This window comes from Macaca nemestrina, chromosome 1 (genome assembly GCF_043159975.1).
Source record: "Macaca nemestrina isolate mMacNem1 chromosome 1, mMacNem.hap1, whole genome shotgun sequence".
In the NCBI taxonomy this organism is placed as follows: Eukaryota; Metazoa; Chordata; class Mammalia; order Primates; family Cercopithecidae; genus Macaca; species Macaca nemestrina.
In genome coordinates this window covers 115,515,752-115,539,838 of record NC_092125.1, presented here as the reverse complement: position 1 = coordinate 115,539,838, position 24,087 = coordinate 115,515,752, and the positions used below count along the sequence as shown (strand labels likewise).

The window sequence follows — 24,087 nt, the reverse complement described above, 5'->3', positions numbered from 1 at the left end:
ATATGTGTGCACAAAACTTGTCTATGAATGTTCATAACAGCATTATTCATAATAGTCAAGAGGTAGATACAACCCAAATGTCCATCAACTGATGAACAGATAGCAAAATATCTATACAATGGATATTATTCAGCCATAAAAAAGAATGAAGTAGTCATTCATGCTAACCTGAACAAACTTTGAAAACAATACTAAATGAAAGAAGCCACTCACAAAAGATCACATAGTCTAATTCCATTTATAGGAAATGTCCAGATTAAGTAAATCTATAGGGATAGAAAGATTCGTGGCTGCCTAGGGTGGAAGGAATTGGGAGGAAATGGAAGTGACCGCTAACGGGCATCTCGTTGCTTTTGGGGTGTAAAGATGTTCTGTAATTAGATCGCATTGATGGTTGTACAAGTCTGTGAATTACTAAATACTAAATAATACTAAAGACAACTAAACTGTCTACTTTGAAGGGGTGAATTTTATGGAATGTGAATTATATTTTATAAAGCTATGTAGAAAATAAAAGAAAAATTAAGACTTTGGAAGAGCTGGGTCCTTCCCAACTTTGTCTCTGGCTAATCCCAGGACCTTAAGAAAGCTTTCTTCCCAGCATCTTCAAGCCTTGGTTTCCTTATCTGAAAAACATGGCCCATAACGTCACTTTGCATTGTGCAGTTGAAAGAACACTTCATAGCTGCTCTTTGCAGCATCTGCAAGAAGTGGTTAAAACAACAAATGACATCTGAGGTGCTGTGAGGGCAAGTTGCCTTGGCTCGCACAGCTGCTAAGTGGTGGTGTGTGGATTTGAATTCGTTTCCGTCAGGCTGGGCACTGTGAGTAATATCTGCCCGGCCTGGGTCACTGGGTTGCTGAGAGTTCGTAGCAACACTGTCCGAGAACCTGTTCTGAGAAGTGGCAGGTGCTCTGCCGTGTGGTGTATCGTTTTAGCCAGTGACGATGGGAGAGGTGTGGTCTGGGAGAGTCACTCCACACCCACTTTTGCTGAGGCGGAAACAGCATTTGTTTCCACCTGTGTAGCCCCTGATCAGCTACGCTGAGCTTTATGTTCCTTCTTGTTAACGTGGGAAGGTTTGTTATTATTTCATGGGAGCTGCTGGGGACTGATAATAACCGGTTTATTGAGTGCTTACCCGGTGACCTGCACTCCACCGGACGCAGGACCTGCAACTGCAAGTGGCAGTGTCAGTAAAGCTCACGGCAACCCTCTGAGTGAGGTGAGGTCACTCTCTTTCACAGAGGAGCAATTGGAGGCACAGGAGCTAGCAGGTTTGTGGCCTGATTTCTTTCCATTAAACTTTACATTCATTGTTTGTCTTTGACGAGATTATTAAAGGCTATATAATACTCTGTCATAGACATGTAGCTCCTTTAATCATTTCCCTTGTATTTGACATTTGCTCGTACGTTAAGACACAAACAGTGCTATGGTGGACAAACTCATAAAATTCTGTGCACCTCTACGCTTATTTCCTTGAGGTAGATTCCTGGAATTGGAGTTACTAGGTCAAAGGGCATGAACTCATTTACTGCTCCCTGTGTGCTGCCAAGCGGCTTTCCAGAAGAGAAAAGCTGAGGTCCCGACACTCCCACGAGAGGCATACAGGAGATGGCCATGCAGGAGGATTGGAAACCACGCTCAGCTCTGTTTTTTCTCTCATCTGTTCAGATGATCTCACAAAGACGGGTCTTATCCAGCCTCAACTTGTTAAAACGTACGGTAGCAAGTAATTTGGAATAGTCAACTCTATGGGCCTATTCTGTGGATCTCTGAACATCCACAGGCACCTTCCCACGGATGCTGCTTGGCCAGGTGGACGAGTCAAGGGGGAGTTAGTCCTGCAGGAGGTCTCAGGCCAGAGACTCTGTGGTGAGATCTGAGGTGTCATCTGCCGCATGAAAATACTAAGCCTATGTGTAAGAAATACAAGACTTGTCATCAAACCTGCCAGTAATGATACATTCTAACATTTATTATTTACTCAATAAATTATGCATATTTATCAGTGTAATCCTGATATTAATCTTAGGAGGTGGACTTTATTAGTATGCTCATTTTAATAGTGGGAATGAGGAAACTATATAAGATGCAGAAAGTGGTTTGTCTGAGGTCATGCAGTTAGTAAACAGGTGGTGGATCCGGACCGATTCTGGTCAGTCTGACTCTACGGACCACACACCCACCCACCATACTGTACTGCTCTACTGTTTGACTGATGGGCAACAGATACTCCAGGCCAACCAGTCTTGAGTTCCTGGTAAACACTGCTGAGAACAGCACTGAAAAGAAGCTTTGGCAGCACCTGAGGCAATCTGATGAGGTGCTGTTGTCCACTGGATGAGACAAAGTATAAAATGCAGATGGCAAATGGTTTTTATCCCTTTCCTTGGCATCTGGTAAGGGGTCCTGTATCCTATACCTCTTCCTTGTACCTCTTCCTTGTACCTATTCCCCGTGCTACCAAGAGTGACCAGGACTAAGAATCAATGTGGCCACCAAGACCCTCTGGCTTCTGCTTAACCATGCCCATCTGCTCTCCTCCCTCCTGCGCAGGGCTGTGAGGGGTGTGGTGTGCCGGTCACGTTCACTTCCTGGTTTGCTGGTGCAGCAATGTGCAACACTGAGACCTGGGCCCTGCGTGGCAGAAAGCATTGTGCTAGCCCAATGTGGTGGGGACACAGCATGTGCTCCAAGAGATGGATGGAGAGAGGAAGGGTCAGGCATGTGCATGGATAGAAAAATCAATAAATAGATCAATAAAGAACTCAGGCCAGGTGCAGTGGCTCACACCTGTAACCCCAGTACTTCGGGAGGCTGAGGTGAGAGGATCACTTGAGCTCAGGGGTTCGAGACCAACCTGGGCAACATGGTGAGACCTCGTCTCTGCAAAATATATGTACATTAGCCAGACGTGGTGGCACATACTTGTGGTTCCAACTACTTGGGAGACTGAGGTGGGAAGATCCCTTGAGCCCGGGAAGTTGAGGCTACAGTAAGCCTTGTTCGTGCCACTGCACTACAGCCTGGGTGACAGAGCGAGACCCTGCCTCTAAATAAATAAATAGATAAAGAGCTCAGCACCATTTTTTTTCACTAGTCTGCACTAGATTGTAAGCTCCATGAGAGCTGGGGCCCTGTTGCTTCATTAACTGTGGTGTATCCAGGGTCTAACACTAATTGATGCATGGTTGGTAGGGGACAAATGTTAGATGAATGAATGGTGGCAGGTGCTGTAGGACTGTCAGACATTTGAATAAAGCATTCCGTTTTTTGGAGTTAGGAAGGATGTCCCTGCATGTGGCTGTGCCCCAGGCCCCAGCCAGCTCTGGGCCTGTGGGTCTGTGGAGGAGCTGAGGCACTGCTTCCACCATCCAGGTCCAAGAAGCCAGGCTGCAAAACCCAGCAGGACAGCTGCCTTTCATCTGTGGGGTTTCCCTTCAGGCAGGGCGTGACTCACAGAGGCAAACCATTCCAGCTTCCTGTGGCCCTGAGTTCTGCTCAGTCTGGCTCTCAGAGGCCCAGTCTTACCGGCCCAGCCTGCCCTGATCCCAGCCCTCGGTAGGATGCTAAGGCAGGGGTTGTCATGTCAGGGATTCCATTAGTCTCGTGGTTTTTAAACTTGAGTATGCACGGGAATCCCCTGGAGGTCTTGGAAAAACACAGATGCCTGGGCCCCACCCCTGGATTTCTAATTCAGCAGGTTGGAGGTAGGACCCAGGAATCTGCATTTCCAACCAGTTCCTGGATGATTCATCCTTTGAGAACTGTGTTAGGCCCACCTCTGCCAGGCATTCTCAATTCCACGTAAAAGGGTGCTGAGGTCTGATGTCACCAGCAAGGGGCTCTGGGAGCCTCTGTAGGCTGGTAGCTGCTGGGTGGCTCAGCGTGGACCCTCAACACCCATTGCCGCTGCAGCCGCTGGTATCTGTCATGGCTCTGTCCCCCCGGCCCTTCCCTTCCACCATTCCTCCCCAACCACCTCTGCTTCCTTAGCCCTCTGCTCGGGAGGGTGCTCATACCTGGACTGAGCTTGGGAGCTCCCTGCCCAGTGGAGAGAAAGAACCACTCACCCTCCTCTCCTCCCTCAGCCTTTGCTAGAACCCAGCTCCATCAGCCTTTGGGGCTCCTGTGGAGCTTCCTGTCCTGGCCAGGCCCACCATGCCCCGCAGGATTGCCTCCCACCTCACAGGCCTGCTTTCACAGGGGCCTCCCTCACTGCCTCTGAAGCCCCGTCCTCCTCATCCTACAGCTTTCCCGCCTGTCTGTCCTCCCTTCCCACATACACCCAACTCTAACCAGCCTGGGCCTTTGTCTTGCTGGGCCCTGTGTTTGACCAGGACAACTTATTTGGAAATTTCCTCCAACTTTGCGAAGGTGACAGTAAGTAAAGGATTCAGGACCCAAGGCTCAGGAATGTGTTGGTCCTGCTGGGAAATGCTTGCTTCCTGTGGACCCAGCTGAAAAGTACATAGGAAGCAATTATTTAATAAAGGGAAAGGTAATAAAGAAGCTCAATAAATATCTGTTGAATAAGGGAACACAAAAGCTGCTTTCCAGATGCACACCCAAAAACACCTCTTTAACAAAGCACTTTGATTCTGTGAGAGCCCTGCGGGTATGTGTGCAAAGCCCTTGATCATTTGACCCCCAAGTGGGGAAATGAGAATCCCCTACCGGGACATTTCTAGGTTGGAAATTTCTCTGGCACAGTGATTTCTAGTGAGTTCCATGGCAGCTAGTGCCCTAGGCTAATAGGTGCTAAACATCAAAAAGCACCCTAGAGATAATAAATTTGGGAACCACTGACGTCAATAAATATAAACTCGTCCATGCACTGGGGGACTTCTCTGAGCATGGGGTAGGGAGGGGTTGCCTCAGGCCGTTCCCAGGTTCTTAGACCATGAGAACCTGCCCCAGGTCATCTGCCCAGGGGTTTGCATCTGCTCGCTAGGGCTGGGAACCTGGTGGAGGGTAAAGGTAAGGGGTAGGATGGGAATGAAGGCAGTTTTTCATTTTCTCACCTAGCTTCTAATTTGTGCGTAGGAAGGAAGATTTCCTTTTCTTCCAGGCTTCCACCAGGGAGGCCTTAGAGAGGCTTCCCCCTTCCCTAGACTCCACAGAGATGCTGAGGCCTTGGGGGGTGACTGCCAAGGACACTGAGGAGCCTGATACCCGGGTCAGAGGTCTCTCTGTACACACACACACACACACACACACACACACACGCACGCACTTGCACGTGAGCCTTGTAGCCGCAGGCCACTGGAAATGGAGTCATGGTCACCCCACATGAGGACCCTTGATATAGAGGAAGACTCGCGGGAATATGGGCAGACAGCTGGACGAGAGTTTAGAGGAGCGTTCCCAATGCCCTCGACATGCACTCGCCTCCTGTCTGGACACAGGATGGGCTGTGTTCTGACAGTCCAGGCATGTGAGGTCAGGAGCACAGAGCAGGGTGGAAATCACCAATAAGAGAGTGAGCTGGAAGCTGGCATTTGGGGGAAGGTAGTGCCATCCCATCCTCCCTCTTCCCAGCTTCATGGCAGCCAGTAAGCTTTGCCCTCTTTGAGGACCTGCATCCCCCTGGGACCTGGTCAAGGCAGGGTGGGCGTGGGTGGAGCCCCTGTCGGGGAGAGCTGGGCTATGCCCAGGCCCTGCATGGGAGATGAACCACCAGGGAGGGCATCTGTGCCCAGCGTGGGAAGCTTGGGCTCCTGGTCCTGCCAGTTCAGGTTCCTCTTCTAGAGAGATGTTTTCTCTGGAGCTCTGGGAAAGAAGTTTTCTGGGACACCTGTGGAATGTTACACCCACCCACTGTGGTTAGAGGAGAGGGCGTGCAGAATCCCTCGCCACCCAGCTGATCTGAGACAGCAAACGCCAACACCAAGCCTCCTTGGCCTCGTGCCCTGTTGGGGGACACTCAGAGGACGGTGTCCCAGCTCCACTCCAGTAGAGCTGCAGGAGGAAGAAGATGACAGAGCGAATTTGACTCCCAGGAGGGGCCTCTCAATTTGAGGCCAGAGTAGGGTTGGAGTGGGGTGGGAGGTAGTCCTAAATTGCTCTGGAGAGAAACTCAGAGATGGGGAGGAGTGGGGATAGAGCAGAGTGGACGTGGGGCTAGACCAGAGTCTCCTGAACACCTGGTAATGGCTCACACCAGCCCAGAACCTCATTCACCTCAGTCCGTCGTCATCCAGTGAGAGCCCCTCTGGCCTGGAATGGGCCCTTTCCCCAAAGTGGTCTCAGTGGGTGTATGGCTGTGGGGCCTCTGTTTATGTCTTCCCAGGCCACTCTCCATGGGTACAGTGTGGCCACAGGTTAGGCCTGTCCGTCATAGCAGCCCCCATCCCTGGAGACCACTGGGGAGCTGTTCCTCTCTTTGCCCCCATTCATCTGGCACCCACCTGGGACAGGCCCTGCCCCAGCGTGATCTCCCACCTGCCTCCTTGGGCCTCTTCTTGCCTACAGCAGTCCCAGGGCTTTCACCTCCTCTTGTCCTCATCCATCCTGTTTGCTCCATGTTTGGAGTCTTGGCGGGGAATCTTCACGCTTCAGAAGTGAGTGGGACATTGAGAAAGACAGACTAGTGCTGATGGGAGTCCCCAGGCTTTTGCTGAGAGGCAGCGACACCTCATCAGACAGGTACGGACGGTTATTCAGGGCCCCCTTGCCTTCTGCCATGGCAGTGCTGGCAGGGAGGACCACATGTGTCTAATAACAGCCAGAGTTCCAGCTGCCTTAGCCTTTCCCTTCCGGAAGCTCACTTTAGTCCGTCCTTCAACTCTTGGTGGCCTTCATTGCTTCAGCTTGTGGCCTTCTAAAACCATGGCTTCCCTGGCCGTCAGTGGTGAAAAGTCTACAAAACCTGGAGCCCACAGAAGGGTTGCTATGTCAAGAAATTGTCCCTGGCGTCTTACAGTCAGAGAATCCATCTGCCCTTGGCCTCTCCATGGGTAACTGGAGCACAGGTACTGTCCTGGCATGGCAGCCCTTCTGGGATGGTCTGATTCTCCCTGAGCCGATGTTGGCACTGGTTTCTAGGTTTCCATAAAGCTGTTCAGGTCTAATTGTGCAGAATAGAGGGGAGAGTGTCATTCTCCTGCTAAGAATCTGGGGTTACCTTTTCCCCCTTCCTCCTTCCCAATAGCACAATGTCCTACAACAGTGATGGGCAAGGTGGGGAAAGGTCCGTGTTGTCCAGTCATCTCCCTTGTGGCCTGTGGAGTGTGGGATTTGGGGCTCAGCTCTGTGCCTGGCTGAGCCTGAGGCCTTGAGCATTGCTCATTCAAATCTCCAGAATCTAAGTCCTCACCTCTGAATCATGGGGCAGGGATGGGACCTCTGCCTACCCTCTTCACTGCTGCTGGGAGGTCAGTGTGGGCCCACCCAATGTGTGTTTGCTGTGGTCACAGAGATCCTGGGCACTCCAGTATCACAGAGATGGTATAGGAAGCTTTCAGGCAGTAAAATCTGAGAGCTGGCCCTTTAAGAGATTAGTGGATTCCTAGCTTAGCCCAACAACCAGGCCAGGACCAGGACGGCTGCAGCAAGAAATGGGAAAACACTTCCGCCAAGCTCTCTACCTAGGATTGCACCCTGTTTCCAGGTTACTGGAATGTACTGGGGCCTCAGCTCACCTGCACATGCAGGGAAGTCCCCAAACCCTACAAATTCTATCTATTTACCCTGAGTGACTGCAGCTGGACTGTGTGGGGTGTGTGTGTGTGTGTGTGTGTGTGTGTGTGTGGTGTGTGTGTGTGTGCGCGCATGCAGCGAGGCCCCTCCAGGCCCATGGTTTGGAGAGCCAGGCAGCAGGACACTGAGCACCCTGTGGGTAGTGCCAGCTTCTCAGCAGCTGAACAGGTTGGTGCTGGGAGACCTTGGAGCCAGCTGGCTCTCAGCACCGAGACTCCCAGGGGCAGGACCTCTTGGAAATGTAAGCCTGAGCTCCTAAACCTCTACTCAAAGCCCACAACCACTTTCCTCTCCATTGTCTTCAGAAGAGTGAAGCCCAGGGCCCTGCCTGGTCTGGCCTCCCGGGCTCTGGCTCACTGTGCTCCCCACTCCTTCCCATTCTCTCAGCCCAGCCACACTCACATGCCTCTGCCGCTGTCATTGACATGCTGCTGCACACCCCAGGAGCCTTGGCAGGTGCTGTTCTCTCCTAGTGATCCTTCCACTCCTCTGCTCATTACCTACTCTTCCCTCAGACCTCCTCGACCAGGTCAAATCCTCATTTTAGAAGGCTATGTCTTTGTTCTTCGAAGCGTTTTTTGTTGCTGCAATTTTGCTTGTATTGTGCTACCCAATTAAAATCTGCTTCCCTGACTGGGTTGCAGAGGTTCAAGATGATCTGGCTTTTGCCTCCCAGAGTTCCCCGGTGCCAAGCTCTGAGCAAGGCTCAGTTTGTTAGATGAATGGATGGATAGATGGATGGATGGATGAATAGAAGGAAGGAAGGAAGGAAGGAAGGAGAAAGGAAGGAAGGAAGGAAGGAAAGAAGGAAGGAGTGAAGAAAGGATGGATAGATGAATGGATGGATGGATGGATGGATGGATGGATGGATGGATGGATGGATGGATGGAAGGATAGGTGGATGGATGGATGGATGGATGGATGGATGGATGGAAGGATAGGTGGATGGACAGATGGATGATTTTCACTCTGCATGTTTGCCATCCCCAGTGCTAAAATGAAATGCAGCCCTCAAACCAAATGGCCATTGACTGAACTCAGGACCATTTGCTTGGGTCAACTCATCCCTTAGCCCTTAGCCCTACGGAGCACGGGTGGGGAGGGGTGATATTATTCCTCCAAAGGCTGAGATCCTGACGTCCTTGGCCTGGTTTAACTTTCCCACCTCCCATCCAGGGCAACCCAGCCTGGTAATTCAGGCCTTCTGGAGGCACACAGACCATTGATACAAGTGGGCAAGGGAAAGGATATTGTCCTTTGATGGGCCTGCTTGTGCCTTGAGTTTGCCATTTACTCTCTGTGGGACCTTGAACAATCACTTAACTTTTCCTGGGTTTAGTTTCCTCACATGCCCTGATAGATTTACAAGGCAGCCTTTGCAATGGGACATGGTCATGTATGAACATCCGTAGGTATTGTGAAACATGGCACCCTGCCAAGACCTGAGAGGCTATGTCTGTGGCCCTGCAGTGGAGGGCTTGCAGGTATGGGGGCTCACCACACTCAGGTTGAAAGTGAAGTCTCCCAGCTCCTCTCTCTTTTGTGCTCTCTTCCAGCCCCTGGCTTGAATCCTATCCTGGGACCTCTTCTGTCCCCAGGCCCCTAACAGGTTTACTGACCCTCAGCCTGGGGCAAACATGGCCTTCTCTGCCCGGAGCCCCAGGCTCACCCCTTGGCTTCTGGCCAAAACAACTCTCTTGCGGCCACTGGGCCCCCTCACCCCGTCCCTCCCAGCTCCTCTAGGGGGCGCCTTTCCTCCCAGCGCCCCTTCCTCACTCTGCCTCTGAGGGCGCTGACTGTGGGATCAGAGGAGACTTGGACTGAACCTCAGTTCTGCCACACCAGCTCTGGGCAATGACTCAGTTGCCCTGTGACTCAGTTTCCACATTTGTAAAACGAAGACCCAGTGCCCCTTGCAGTTTGCTGTGAATGTGCGTCAACGACAGAGGTGAAGTGCTGGCTCAGTGCCTACAACATGGCGTTTGCTCAAGAAACGTGGGGTTTCCTCTCCTCTCAAAGTCTATCTTTTCCTCACAACTCTGTTCTCCAGAATTTCCAAAGTGGTGTCGCCTGCATCTCCAGTGACAGATGCAGACACAGGCATTCAAGGCCTCTGCCAACCAACCTCGTGTGATCTCCTGAGTTGCCTGGCCGTCTTTTTCTATCCTCTTTCTTTGTCCCTGAAAACAGACGAGGCTGACAGGCCCCAGGCCTAAGGCCACTGAATACAGGCCCAGGCTGGGGCCTGTGGTGTGAGGGCAGAGTTGGGGGAAACCTAGCGTCCTTGAGGGTGTGGAGCCGGACATGACTGGCAAGCAAAGTGAGTCTAGCATCATCAACTATATTTGCCTCAACTATCCCTCCTCACACATCGCCCAGGAACATTTGAGCCTGGAGGCAGGGTTATCACAGCACAAAGCCACAGCGAGCTTTGCTGGGCCCCGCTCCTCCAGCCTGGGGGGACTCCCACAGGCATAGACAGTTTCAAATCCTGTCAGCATGATTCAGTTTGAATCAACAGCATTTAAATCCACCCACCATTTACCAAGCACTCTTCAGTGCCAGGCACGGAGGGAGACCCTGGGGATGCAGAGATGGCCCAATCCCCACCCTCCATGGGCTTTCAGCATAGTTGGAGAGCCAGCTACCAATAAGCTCTATCCACACTAGTGGTGCTCAATCCTGCAGAAGGTTGTGAGATTGATACCTAGGCCCACTCAGAACATGGAACTGGAATTTGTGCCCCCTCCATGATCTGCACACACACACACACACACACACAAACAGGTGGACACATGCACAGACACACTCACTCATGCACACACATGCATCTGCTCATTCCTCTCCACAGTGGCCAGCTTGGGACTTCTTGAATCTGCCTGAACCCACCCAGTGCACTGCTGCCTCCATGCTTCCTTTTGACTCACCCCTTCTCAAGAGTGGGCATGTCCTGGTTCCTCCATGAGGCCGTGTGATGCTTGGAACCTTGTCTTGCTGCCTATCTAAGATGTCCAGCCCCACAGAGGGCTTGGACTGGGAATAAATTTGTTTTGCTAGGAGGTCATGAAAGATTGGTCCAAAGGTGTTGTCATCCATTTCGTCGTATTTTAGCTGAGCCTCCACCCAGTGCCAAGCTCTGTGATAGGAGGTGGAGATGTAGAGATGGACAAGACTTACTCCCTGACCTGATTAGAGCAAGGGAAGATGACATATGAGCCAACAGGGCACAACACAGAGAAGAACCAGAGATGCAGAGGGCTCTGTGAGACACCACAAGAGAGTGTGATTAACTGTGGAGGGAGCGTTCAGGGAAAGCCTCCTGGAGGAGGTGACATTTGAGCTGGGTTGTGAAGGATAAATAGGAATTCATTCGTGGTGTGTATTAGGAAAGGTTGGCAGGCATTTTACATGCGGGAAACAGCTTCCGCAGGGACAGGGAGGACTGGAGAATGAAGGGTCCAGAGCTATAATCACTGACAATGTCCTTACTGAGTTGCTAGAGTTCAGGAGCAGCTCTGGGAAGCAGGGTGCTCGTCTCACAACGTGGGCAAGTCTACACTGATGGCTTTGCAGCCTCAAGCTACGTCTTGTCGGCATTCCCCCAGGTTCTGCTTCATGCCATTCTTTTCCCGGGCCCTTCTCTTTTCCTTGAATTCCCCTGCCTCTCTGGGTGCAAGTCACTATGGGACTTGCTCAGTCACACAACAAGGCCTGGAGAGGTGAGGTGCAGGGCAGGGATCCCAGGAGGCAGTTGATTCTCAGGGGACAGGTTGGAACCTGTCTGTGGGTGGCAGGCCCCCAGTCATGGGGACAGGCAGAGGGAAGGACGGGCAAGCACCCTCGCTGCTCACTGATCATCAAGTGGAGCTTAGCGCAGGGTTCTACCTGAGAGGGCAGCTGGGGTATGAGCAGGGTGGAGGGTGCCTGGTCAGAACCAGCATAGGAACTGGGATAGAGAAAACGGAGCAAACCCAGGTGGTGGCGTGAAGGCATCGGTTCCAGATGCCTGGTCCTGGGGAGCAGCAGAGGGGTTAGTGCAGAGTGGAGCTGGGAGCCGCATGGTGGGGCTTGAGCCCACTGCTAGCCGTTCTTCCTCTAGCATAGTTGGCTGAGACCTTGGTGAGGCTGGAGCCTACAGGCAGGAGGGAAAACAAACTCAATCGCCTCAGGGAGGAGAGTGTCACTTTGGGTTGTGTCCTCAAAAAAATGTCGATGGCTTGGCAGGTGTGACAAGCCTAACATTTCACAGTAATACCCCATATTTATGTGGAGCTTCCCATGTGCCAGACACCGTGCTGTGTTTGGAAACCTTGTCTCACTTAATCTTCACTCCAACTCTGTGCAGGAGGTGGTCATCATCCCTATTTTAAAGGCAAAAAAGCAAGGCATGCGGATGTTTCTAGACACAACCAAGGCCAAGCAACTCCAAGCATGGAGCAGCTGGGAGCTGTGCCCCTAACCACTGCACAGCCCTCCGGCCTGTCCCCGGGACACTGAGCTGCCCGGCTCTGTTCCTCCCCTCTGCTCCTCATTTCCTGTAACTTGGTGATGGGGGTGGGTGGGCTGGGCTGTTGTTGTGGGTGAGGGTGAGAAGAACAGGGCTGCTCTAAGCTGAGCCATCCTGTTCTGTCCTCTCCTCACCCCAGCAAAGGAGAAGCTAGGGCCTGGGCATCTGTAAAGTGGGCCGGCCCTCCTGGGGCTGAGGAGCCACTGGAGCTGAGTCACAGAGGATTTCCTTGGGATTAAGAATCCTCTGAAGTCCATGGTACCTGGTTGTGGTGGAGGCAGTTGGCTCTTCCAGTCAGGCATTAATCCTAGTGAAATACTTGGTATTTCCAGTCATTCCAGCTGGAATTAAACTTAAATCAAGTCCAAAAGAGCACAGCCAGGAGAATGTGAGTGAGCCTGCCAAAGACACCAGGCGTCCGGCCTGCTCTGGCTTCTCCGATGCTGGCCTTGCTTCTCAGGAGCTGTGGGCAGTGGGGGAGAATGGAGTGGAGCACCCCACTGCACCCCAGGCCTTCCTATCCACCATGTGGCCTGGTAGCAGGCATCTCAGCCAGGTGAGACAGCAGAGTGAGGCAGCCCAGGGTCAGAGGGCTGGGATGGAGCCCTCGCTCTGCTGCTCTAAGTCCCTCTGCCCAGCTCACACATATAGCTGTTGGCAGATAAGCAGCACAGCTCAGTGGGCAGGAGCAGAGGCACTGCAGCCAGTGGGTCTAAATCCCACTCTACCACTGGCTGTATGACCGCTAACCAATGACCCCTCCATGTCTCAATTTCCTCCTTTGGAAAACAAGTATAATAATAGGCACCTCACTGGATGGTCATGAGTATTAAATGGGTCCATACATACAAAGAGCTTAGAACTCTGCCTGGCCTACTGTGAGCACTATGTGTTACCTATTGTTATTCTCTGGGCCTCAGTTTCCTCACCTGCAAGATGGAGCTGAGGGTAGGACTTGACCAACAAGGGCGGTCTTCATGCTGGGGTCCTCTGGCTGTGGGAGCAGCATGGGGCTCCACAATGAACAAGGCCCTGCCCTCAGGAGGGCACCTACCCTCCAAGGAGGAACTGGCTGGACAGACAGCGCTACAGGTCCCACAAGCCACACACCCCCCTGTAGCTGTGCAAGTAAGGAATGTGTGTGTGAGTGTGTGCATAAGTGTGTGTATATGTATATGTTTGTGGGTGTGTGTGCATATATGCATGAGTATATGATATGTATACAGTTGACCCTTGGACAACACAAGTTGGGGCACTGACCCACGTGCCCTTGAATATCCACATATAACTTGTGACACCCTGTATTAGTCTGTTCTTATGCCGCTAATTAAGACATATCCAAGACTGGGTAATTTATAAAGGAAAGAGGCTTAATTGACTCACAGTTCCACATGACTGGGGAGGCCTCACAATCATGGCAGAAGGCAAGGAGGAGCAAAGTCACATCTTACATGGCGGCAGGCAAGAGAGCTTGTGCAGGGAACTCCCCTTTATAAAACCGTCAGATCTTGTGAGAGTTATTCACTACCACAAGACCAGTATGTAGGAAACCACCCCCATGATTCAATTATGTCCACCTGGCCCCGCCCTTAACACATGGATAGTATTATAATTCAAGGTGAGATTTGAGTGAGGACACAGCCAAACCATATCACTCCCCAAAAACTTAAGTACTAATAGCCTACTGTTGATGGGAAGCCTTATCAATAACATAAACAGTTGGTTAACACACATGAAATGCTGTATTTTTACAATAAAGTACTTTAGAGAAAAGAAAGTGTTACTAAGAAAATTATAAGAGAGGAAATATTTACTATCCATCAAGTGGAAGTGGATCATCATGAAGGTCTTCATCCTCATTGTCTTCATGTTGTGTAGGCCCAGGAGGAAGAGGAGGAGGAGGGCTTAGTTTTGCAGTCTCAGGAGTGGCAGAGGCAGAAGAAAATTCATGTATAAGTGGACCCTTGCAATGCAAGTTCATGTTGTTCAAGGGTCAACTGTATATGTGTTTGTATGTGTATGTACATGTGCATATATGAGTTGGTGTGTACATGCATGTACACATATGTGCATGTGCATGTGTTTGTGTGTACATGTATGTGTGTGTTCATGTGCCTATCCATGTATGTGTTTGCACATGTATGTTTGTGTATATGTATATGAATGTGTATGTGTGTGTTGGCATCCTTGCATGTATGTGTTTGTACATGTGTATGTGCATATACATGTGAGCATGGTATTTGCATATCTGTATGTGTGTGCATGTGTCTGTGTTTGTATGCATGTGTGTATACGTTTGTGTATGCATGCGAGTTTATATGGATATGTGCCTTATATATGTGTGGATATGTGCCTTGTATGGGTGTATTTATGTGTTTGTATGCATATGTATATTTGTGTATGCATGTGTGTATACATGTTAGTTTACATTGATATGTGCATGTGTATGTGTGTATATATGTCTAAGTGTATATACATGTGTGCATATGTGTGCGTGTGTGTGTATGTCAGAGTTTGTGTACACATTCGACTATGTGTGTGGGAATGTGTGTGTGTGAGTGTCCATGTGATGAGCACAGAGAGTCAGCCCATTTGGGTTCTTTGTTAGAGTGCAGATGGGAATGTGCCTCCACCTCATTTCACACCTTGGCATGAACCTATCTGAGTGGGCAGTGGAAGTAACTCAGACCTAAGAAGGAGGGATGGGGAAGATGGGGGTGGCAAGTAAGAAGAGGTACAAAAATGTTTTGGCCAAAGAAATTCAGCAGGATTTGGGTTGAAGGGACTGAAGGATGAAAGGAAGACCAGTTACTCTTCAGTGGATGCTGTACTCCAAGCTCTGGGGCTCTTATGTCACAGCCAAGGAAAGAAAAGTTTAGAGAGGTCGAGAAACCTGCCTCGAGTCATCAGTAGTAGAGCCAGGACTCGAGCAAGAGTCTGTCTGACCCCGGGGCCTGGGCTCCTTCACCACCCTGACTGCCTCTTAGGGAAAGGGAGACAGATGGGGTTAGTGCAGTCACTGGGCCTCACTCGGCATAGCTGCATGTGCAGAGGATGCATTGACACCTCATATTGGGGATGGCAAAACTGGCTCCAACGTGGGGAGTGGTCGATGTTGGGCACCAAAGAGCAAGACTCTGCAGTGCTGGATGACAGTGCCCCAGGCCTGCAGTTTGGGAGGAGTTGCTGAGCAGAAGACAGCCCTGAAGCCTTTGAAAGCCAGGGCAGGCAGGAGGGCTCCAGGAGGCCAGTGGGTGGATAGAAAAGGGACTCGGCCTAGACAAGGGTGTTTAGTTCTGTTCTAAGATATGTATCTTTGGACGAGTCAAATCACCTTCCTGAGCCTCAGTTTGCATATCTGCCAAATGGGGCCACAACCCCTATCCAGGCCCAATCCTACCTTATAGGAAAAAGCAGATTAATATTGGGGTTATAAGTGCAGCCTTTGATACCTTTAGATCCTTAGTTGTTGGTCAAGTCACTAAACTGCTCAGTCTGTTTTCTAGTATGTGAAATGGGGATACCAGTGATCTCTACCTCATAGGGCTGCAAGGGTTAACTCAAATAATGCCTATAAAACACTCGGAACCACACCTGGCATAAAGAAAGGGGCTAGTAAATATTAATTACCATTGATAGTGCTTTTTTATGAGACAGAGTCTCACCTTGTCACCCAGGCTGGAGTGCAATGGCATGATCTTGGCTCACTGCAACCTCTGCCTCCTGGGTTCAAGCGGTTCTCCTGCCTCAGCCTCCTGAGTAGCTGGGATTACAGGCACCTGCCACCATGCCCAGCTAATTTTATATTTTTAATAGAGACAGGGTTTCACCATGTTGGCCAGGCTGGTCTCGAACTCCTGACCTCGTGATTCGCCTGCCTCGGCCTCCCAAAGTGCTGGGATTACAGGCGTGAGTCACACTCCCAGCCAATATTGCTATTATTTCGTAAGATTCTTACAAGAACAAAACGAACTTGCACAGAGGAGACTGCTGAGCTATAGAAAGGTCTGTTGGCCTGCAAGTAGACTATATTGCTATTTGCAATTGTTCATGCCCTTGTTCCCATTGAAAGTGACATTCTTCCTCACCCCTTTGACTTTGGGCTTCACTGCATGGCATGCTTCAGCTCACAGAATGTGAAAGCACATGACACACGCTAGGTCTTAGCAGAAGTTGTACCACCACCATGCTTGCTTTATCCACTGCCATGAGAATGGCCTGCCCACTCACTGTGATGTCAGTGAGAAATAAATGCTCATAGGTGTGAGCCACTGAGACTTGGGGGGTTGCTTGTTACCACAGCCAACCTGACACATACAGTATGAAGAAGGAGAAGGGTCTCCAAGGAAGTGTCCTGTGGCCTACTAGGGAGGAGAGGTGCTTAGTCCTGTCATCTGAAGTCAAGGAGAGGATTGGGGTAGGCAAAACACACATGAACCACATACACAGAAGCCCTCAACATTGTCTGCCCTTTATTTACACAAGTCACTGTCAGACTTAGCAGGACACAGGAGCTAGCTACCTTTCCCACAAGTTCTCCTGGTCCCCACCTCAAACCCAGGAACCCCTCTCTTACTCCTGGCCTTGATTCCTGGGTTGTTCTCACTGAGGAAGGCCAAGAAACCCTTTGCATTGGCTTCTGTTTTGTTTGCTCTCACTTGTGCCATCCTGTTGTGGACAAGAAGGAAGCACGCCAACATCAGCCCCCACCACAGACCAAAGGAAACATTTCCTGGCCTCCGGTTGGCTGTGGCTCCCTTCCCGTGGGTCTTCTTTCTAGAGCCAGGTCTGTAAACTTAGGGAGAAAATGGTTTGTTGTCCTACTTTGTCCAATCCAGAAGTGGGAACCCAAGAGGGAGAGGCCAAGGACTATGCTGTGGTGCTGCCCTCTGGCCAGTGGTCCTCACAAGTGGTCACAGAGGGTCTGGCTGGCAGACCCCACCATCTTGCTCTGTGGAAGAGGGGCTGCTCATGGATTCTGACCTCACAGGGCCGGGAAAGTTTCTATGTGGAGTGCTTTCTGTCCAGGAGGCAAAGCAAACATCTGGTTGCATAGTTCCCCTTTCCCTGCCAGCCACCACGTGGGGATTCCAGGCATTGTTCCATCGTTTCTCCATTTGCTTTCCATACCATCTCGCTAAGCTCTGGTGGCTTTGCTCATCCCTCCCAACCAGGCAGCCATTCACAGCCTCTCACTCCTCGTGTCTGCTGCTGGCCCTGACAAGAATTTTCCTGTGGCTTTCTGTGGTCTCCAGTCCTGTCATTTACCACCCAGTGCTTGCAGGCTTTCACTGCGCTGAAGACTTTCCGGGCAAATTTTGGTCCGTGTGGTCGCTCTAGGCAATTGTCACAGAAAGCCTTGGAGAAGCCGCCTGTGCAGCCCAGCAGCACCCGGCCCCCACCCAGCTCGTGGCAGCGTGTGCTGTGTTGTGTTTGGTGCTTTCAGGGTGCAAGGACCAGAGGTGCACTCAGGCACTTTTGGGGGCTGCCGGCAGGATGTGGGGAGCAGGAGCAAAGCTTAGCCACCTCAACAGCCTTGGCCCTCCCTGTTCAATCCACAGCGGTACTCCTCAAGAGCACGCAGCTGGGGTGATCATTTCTTTCTGGCTCTGAGTTCTGTGTCAGACCACTCACAGGTTTCTGGCATCATCATCATGAGCCTGTAGATGGCTCTCTTTGAGTCAGGTGCTGAGCCACAGATCAAGTGGTTATTTATAGCTATAGTTGCAGGGTCACATGACCCCCAGCATGGGGTATAAGGAGCTGCCTGGGAGTGCTCTGCTCTGAATAGGGTGCGGGTCTGGTGGGCACCCATGGACTTTCCAGCCATCTGACAGCACCCCACTGCACCGGGCTTCAGGCCCCAGTTCCCAAGTCAAGCAAGCCATCGTGTGTCCCACTTGAGACCAGCCCTCCATTCTCCTACTGTTGCACAACACACACCTCCAATGGCTTCTCATGGGTGGCCCTGTTAACCCCTGGACAGTCCCACCTCCTTGATTCCATCCACCTCCTGCTCAACAATTCCAGCTCTTCGTCAGTGTTCTTCAATCACCTTTTCCTTCCAGGGGGCTTGTTAACCCTGCAGAGGGATGGTCCTTGCACAAGCTTTGTCCTGCACTCTTTTCCACGTGTCACCTCCACACTGCTCCTCCACTGGGGCTGGAGCTTGATAAGGGCCACTGTGGGGTGTCAGTCATCAACACTGTGGCATCCCACTAACCGTCCTTCTCCCTTCCCTGTGGTCCAGCCTCTGCAGACGCAGAGAGGAGTGAGACAGGAGCTCTGTGTCTAGTGGAAGTGGAGAGATCAGACAGGAACCCAGGAATGGTTCAAGAATAACAGCAGTATTTGTGAAATCAGATTATGTCACTCCTATGCTTAAAGCCTACTAGTGGTTTCCATTTGTACCAAGAGTCACACTGAGCCCTCTGTGTGGCCGACAAGCGCCTGCATGACCCAGCCCTGCTGACTTCTTCAACTTTCCTCTCCAGCTACACTCCCCTAGCTCACCCCGCTCCATGACCCTGGCTTTTAGTTCCTCAGAGACACAGAACTCTGCTTCTTCAGCTCATCTACAAGCTCCACAGGACAGGCACTGGGCTCTTTGATTTTCATAGTAGCTGAATTGATCCTTAGCTCATGTAGGTGCTCAATTCGTATTTTCAAGTGTCTGAATAAGCAGTTTCCACATGGACACACTGATGTGAACGGAAGTGAGAAATCACTAGGTACATTATGAGGCACAGGAAGGAGGCTCACCTGGACAGACTGAAGGGGTCAAGGGCAATGTGAGGAGACCAGCCTGAAGGGAACGTGGGTCAGTCTGTGAGGCTTTAAATGCCAGGCCTAAAGTCTGCCTCTGACCCTGTACCTTGCAGTGAGGGGCTGGAATGCCTTGCTGAGGATGGAGGAGAAAATCATTCAGGAGGAGACCTTTGGCAGCCACCAGCAGGACAGATGGAAGCATGATAAACTTGGAAGCTGAGACCCAGGTTGGGAGGCTTTGGAAATACTGTCGGCCTAGCTACGGAGTCACATGGACTAGCGTGGGGTCAGTGTGAATGGACTTGCCGAGGCCTGGAGAGGAACCAGCAGGACTTGCTTGTGGAGTACAGAAGGAACCAAGTCCAGGAAGATGGGACTTCGGGGCTCGAGGTTTGCAATGGTTCATTTTATATGTCAACTTGACTGGACTAAGGGGTGACCAGATAGCTGGCAAAACATTATTTCTGTGAGTCTGTGAGGTTGTTTCCAGAAGAGATTTACATCTGGATCCATGGACTGAGTAAAGAAGATCACCCTCACCAATGTGGGTGAGCAGCATCCAATCTTTTGACGGCCTGAACAGAACAAAAAGGCAGAGAAAGGATGAATTTTTTTTCTCTCTTCTTGATCTGGGACATCCATCTTCTCTGCCGTTGGACATCAGAGTGCCAGGTTCTCAGGTCTTCAAACTCTGGGACTTAAACCCAGCAGCCTCTCTTGTTCTCAGACCTTCAGACTCAGTCTGAATCACATCCCTGGCTTTCCTGGTTCTCCAGCTTGCAATTGGCATGTTGTGGGATTTCCTGTTCCTCATAATCACGTGACTTTATTCCTAGAATGAACATATGTGTGTATATATATATATATATATATATATCTCCTATTGGTTCTGTTTCTCTGGAGAACCCAGACTAATACAGGGTCTGTCCATGGATGACACACCCGGGTCTGTAGGAAGGCAGGACTCTGGGGCGTGGGCAGGATCTGGAACGGAGGGGCAGATTATCAAACCAGGGACACAGGATGGTGGCCATGTCAGTGTAGCACAGACTTTACCGTCCAGGAGCCCTGGCTTACTCCCAGCTCTGTCACTCACTGGACTTGGCTAATCACTTAATATCTCTGTACCTCAGTTTCCTTATCTGTCATATGGGAATAATAATGGTTCCAGCTGTGATGATTCCCTATGATAATGCAAGTAGAGCACACAGCACAGTGCCCAACAGCCAGTCAGTCCTCAGTTAAATATTAACATCTCTTTTGCAATTAATATTATTCATAAAATAATGTATGTTACACAAACTGGAGACCTAGAAAGACTCATGCTTGGAGATTTAGGCACAGGAGCTCATTTGCAGAACGGGAGTTCCCAGGAATACCAGTTGGGCCATGGGTATACTGTGGCCTGTGTCTAGGCTCTCAGGAAGGTCACTAAGCTTCTTGATGGGAGCTGAGGCAGCTGAAGGTTGGCCTCTCAGGCCAGTGTGGCTTGAGGGCTGGGTGGAGCAAGTCTGCAGATGATGATGTTGACTCAGCTGTGAGGAGCTGGGAGCAAAGGGAACAGAATCAGCATAGGAGGCTGCTCCAGGGCCATGATCTGATTCGAAGTCTCCGTGCTCCCTGGTAATGCTTCAGACAAAACATATAATGGGAGGCAGCAGTTGAAGCCACTGCCCACAACGTGGCCTCAGGTTTGGCTGAAGATTCTAGTCACCCTGGGGTTCCCTATCTGCAGGCTGGGATACATGCAGGTGGGCTGAATGCCCGAGGTGGCGGTTTTGATCAGCAGGAGACGTTTCTCAGGCTCTCCTGTGCGTGGAGTGGTTCTTATGCCTCTGCTAAGCATCTCTGCTTTGTCTGATCTCTAGAATGCGGGGCTTACCTCACAACGGGTACTGGATCAGCATGACATTGCATTTGTGCGAAGCCAGTATTTGGAAGGGAAGTTAGTTCTGATTCAGACTGAGCCAAGAGCAAGCCTGGGTCCTGCTCAACTTCTAAGCAGTGGGACCTTGGGCCATTCCTGAGCTTTCCTGGCCTGTGTGAATGTCTTAAAAATGGAGATAATTTGTGTCAAGCCCTAAGTTTGAAAGTTCAGTAATTGTTAGCTAGTTACCAAAGTTCATGAAAAAGCTGTTGCATACATGATCACAGTTCCCCCTCCCAATAAAGCTGTGATGTGAATGAGGCATTATTATTGTCCTCATTTTACAGAGGAAGCGAAGGTTCAGAGAGGTTATGTGGAGGGCTGCCTGCCACACATGCCCAGGTCTTTTACCCAGAAGCTGGGTGCTCCATTCCCTATTGCCAGGGGTTCCCAAATATTCTCCCCAGTTGCTTAAAATTCTGATTTAGAGGGCTTGAGGTGTGTTCAAGAAGTGATCTTTTTAGCAGTCGCCCCTGTTGGCAACCTAGGGGCGTTCCTAGAGATGGTGCTTGATGGGCAGAGGCTCTGCCCACTGCCTGTGGCTCCCAGCTGAGGCTGCTACACCCAAGTCCCTCAGAGAAAAAGGAACAAAACAGGTTGTACTGTGTAAACAATAGAAACTTCTCCAGGTAGAGGTCTGCTTCCCTCCAGGGCTCAGCATTAAGCTCCAAGAAAGGAGGGGGAAAGGAGGGGGAAAGGAGGGGGAGCGGAGGGGAAGAGGAGAGGGAGAGGAGGAGAGGAGGGAGAAAAGTGGAGAAAAGGAGAGGGAAAGGAGGGTGCCAGAGCTACCCAGGAGCTGTCCAGGGGTCAGCATCATCCTAAAAAACACACTGCTCTTCAAGAGTGGCCAGCTCTGGAGCCACCTGGCCTGAGTTCGAATCCTGGCTCCTCGGCTTCCTAGCCCTGAGGCTTCAATAGGTCATTTAATCTCTCAGCCTCACTTTTTTCCTTATGAAACAATAGATTCTACCTCCAGGAAACAGCCCTGGGTACAGGCCCCAGCGCACATGGGTACTTAATAATTGTTGGCTGCTACTGTGACTATCGCTACCAGACCAGGCGGTCTCTCCTCACTTTCAGCTGCAAATTCTCCGGTGTGTGGCCGGATTCAGCCAGGAAGAAACAGGCACGAGGACGAGTGTGGAGATGAGGCAAACCCAGCAGAGGTTAGCTTTGCTCAAAAGGCCTCAGCAACCACCCTCCAAAGCCTTTCCTCAAATCAGTGTGACAAGGGGCCCACTGAGGCAGGCCAGATGAAGGGACAAGCCACCTTCCCAGCCAGACCTTCAGGCTGACATTGCCAGGTGCCACTTTGGAAATGACAGATGCTAAGAAGCCAGCCCTGCCCTCTCAGACATGACCGTGCAAGGCCACTTCTTGGCGCCCTGTGACCAAACAAGCGGCTGCCCAGAAGAGCTGTCCACTCTTCCTCTCACTGTCCTGGCATCAGGAAGACTCGGCTATTGTTTCTGGTCCTGGAAACTACGTCCTCATCTTGGGCTTTCTCCATGACCACCAACCCCACTCTGCTTGGATGGCTGCCCTGGGGAATTTGTTCTGTGCAAAACAAATAAAAATGTATTTTGAATTGGATCACTGGCAGCAAGGGCAGTTCTAACTGCCCTCTAACCTGTTAAACTAGAACCAAGACCAAGTGTCATTCCATGGAACCATGAAGGCCAGTCCCCCACCCCTCAAGAGATACAGACTATGGGCCGGAAGGGGCATGGGACCTAGGGATAACACCTTTGCTGTGTGAATGGGAACCCCAAAGTCAGAGTGGAGAAGCAGCTTACCCAAGGACATACAGCAAGCTAAGGAGAGCCAAGACTGGAACCCACACCTCTGAACCTCTCTCTACCTAGGTTCCCCAGCTGGTTTTGTATGGGACAGAAATAATTCTTAGACGCTTTCCAGAGCTTTAAGCTCAATGAAGTAGAAGCTGGTTTGCCCTGAATTCTAACTATTAGAAATGCCCATTTAGGAATTCTCAGATATAATGATAATGGTTATCCATAATAAGTACAGCAGAGCTCTGGAAGATTTAAAAGTAATTTTTTCATCTTCAAAGATTAAATTATGTTGAGCAGAGTTTGGGAACTGCCAAATGCTCAATATAAAAGTAGACATCTTCAGGCTGGATGCAGTGGCTAGCACCTGTAATCCCAGCACTTTGGGAGCATCATTTGAGCCCAAGAGTGTGAGACTAGCCTGGGCAACATAGGGAGACTCCACCTCTACAAAAAAGAGAAAAAATTATCCAGGCCAGGCGTGGTGGCTCACGCCTGTAATCCTAGCACTTTGGGAGGCCAAGGCAGGTGGATCGCAAGGTCAAGAGATTGAGACCATCCTGGCTAACACAGTGAAACCCCATCTCTACTAAAAAAATATATATATATATATATATACAAAAAATTAGCCAGGCATGGTGGCGGGCACCTGTAGTCCCAGCTACTTGGGAGGCTGAGGCAGGAGAATGGCGTGAACCCAGGAGGCAGAGCTTGCAGTGAGCCGAGATCGCGCCACTGCACTCCAGCCTGGGCGACAGAGCGAGACTCGTCTCAAAAAAAAAAAAAAAAAAAAAAAATTCCAGGCATCATGGCACGTGCCTGTAGTCCCAGCTACTCAGGAGGCTGTGGTGGGAAAATTACTTGAGCCCAGGAAGTTGAGGCTGCAGGGAGCTATCATTATGCTACTGCATTCCAGCCTTGGTGACAGAGTGAGACCCTGTCTCTAAAAACAATTAAATAAATAAAAGTCGGCGTCTTCAAAGACTAATGTGCATAAAATCAGTGAAGCATCTAATTTGTACCTCTCTCAGTGTGCCCGGATATTTGGCAATGCAGAATATCCTACTTCTCCAATGATGGACATGGGTTTTTGGAAGACTGAAAAACCAGAAGTCTAAGACTTAAGAGCACTCACGGTGGCTGCATGGGCATATGCATAGCTGTGATGTGAAGGTGGGGGACGTGCTCCTGGCTGAGGAATAGCCTATGCAAACAGGTGTATGGAGCACTGCGGACTTCCAGGATGAGTTGGAAAGAGAAGGAAGGAGGGCGTGAGTATGCCCGGGGATGAGGGGTGTTAGGGTTGACTTGTTTATCAATGAAGATTCTGAATGGAACTGCCTAAACTGGCATTTCTTCAGGACATTAGAATTAACACTCATTCCTG

The 24,087-nt window shown here is 50.6% G+C and overlaps 1 long non-coding RNA gene across 1 annotated transcript; it reads right to left on the bottom strand.

Moving 5' to 3' along the window:
• Positions 1-1,483: 1,483 nt before the first annotated feature.
• Positions 1,484-5,187, bottom strand: LOC139356733 (uncharacterized). The gene is made up of 3 exons (XR_011609104.1): positions 5,032-5,187; positions 4,307-4,467; positions 1,484-1,920 (listed from the first exon to the last, which is right to left on the bottom strand). It is a non-coding gene; the product is annotated as an uncharacterized lncRNA (long non-coding RNA).
• Between the last annotated feature and the right edge of the window lie 18,900 nt (positions 5,188-24,087).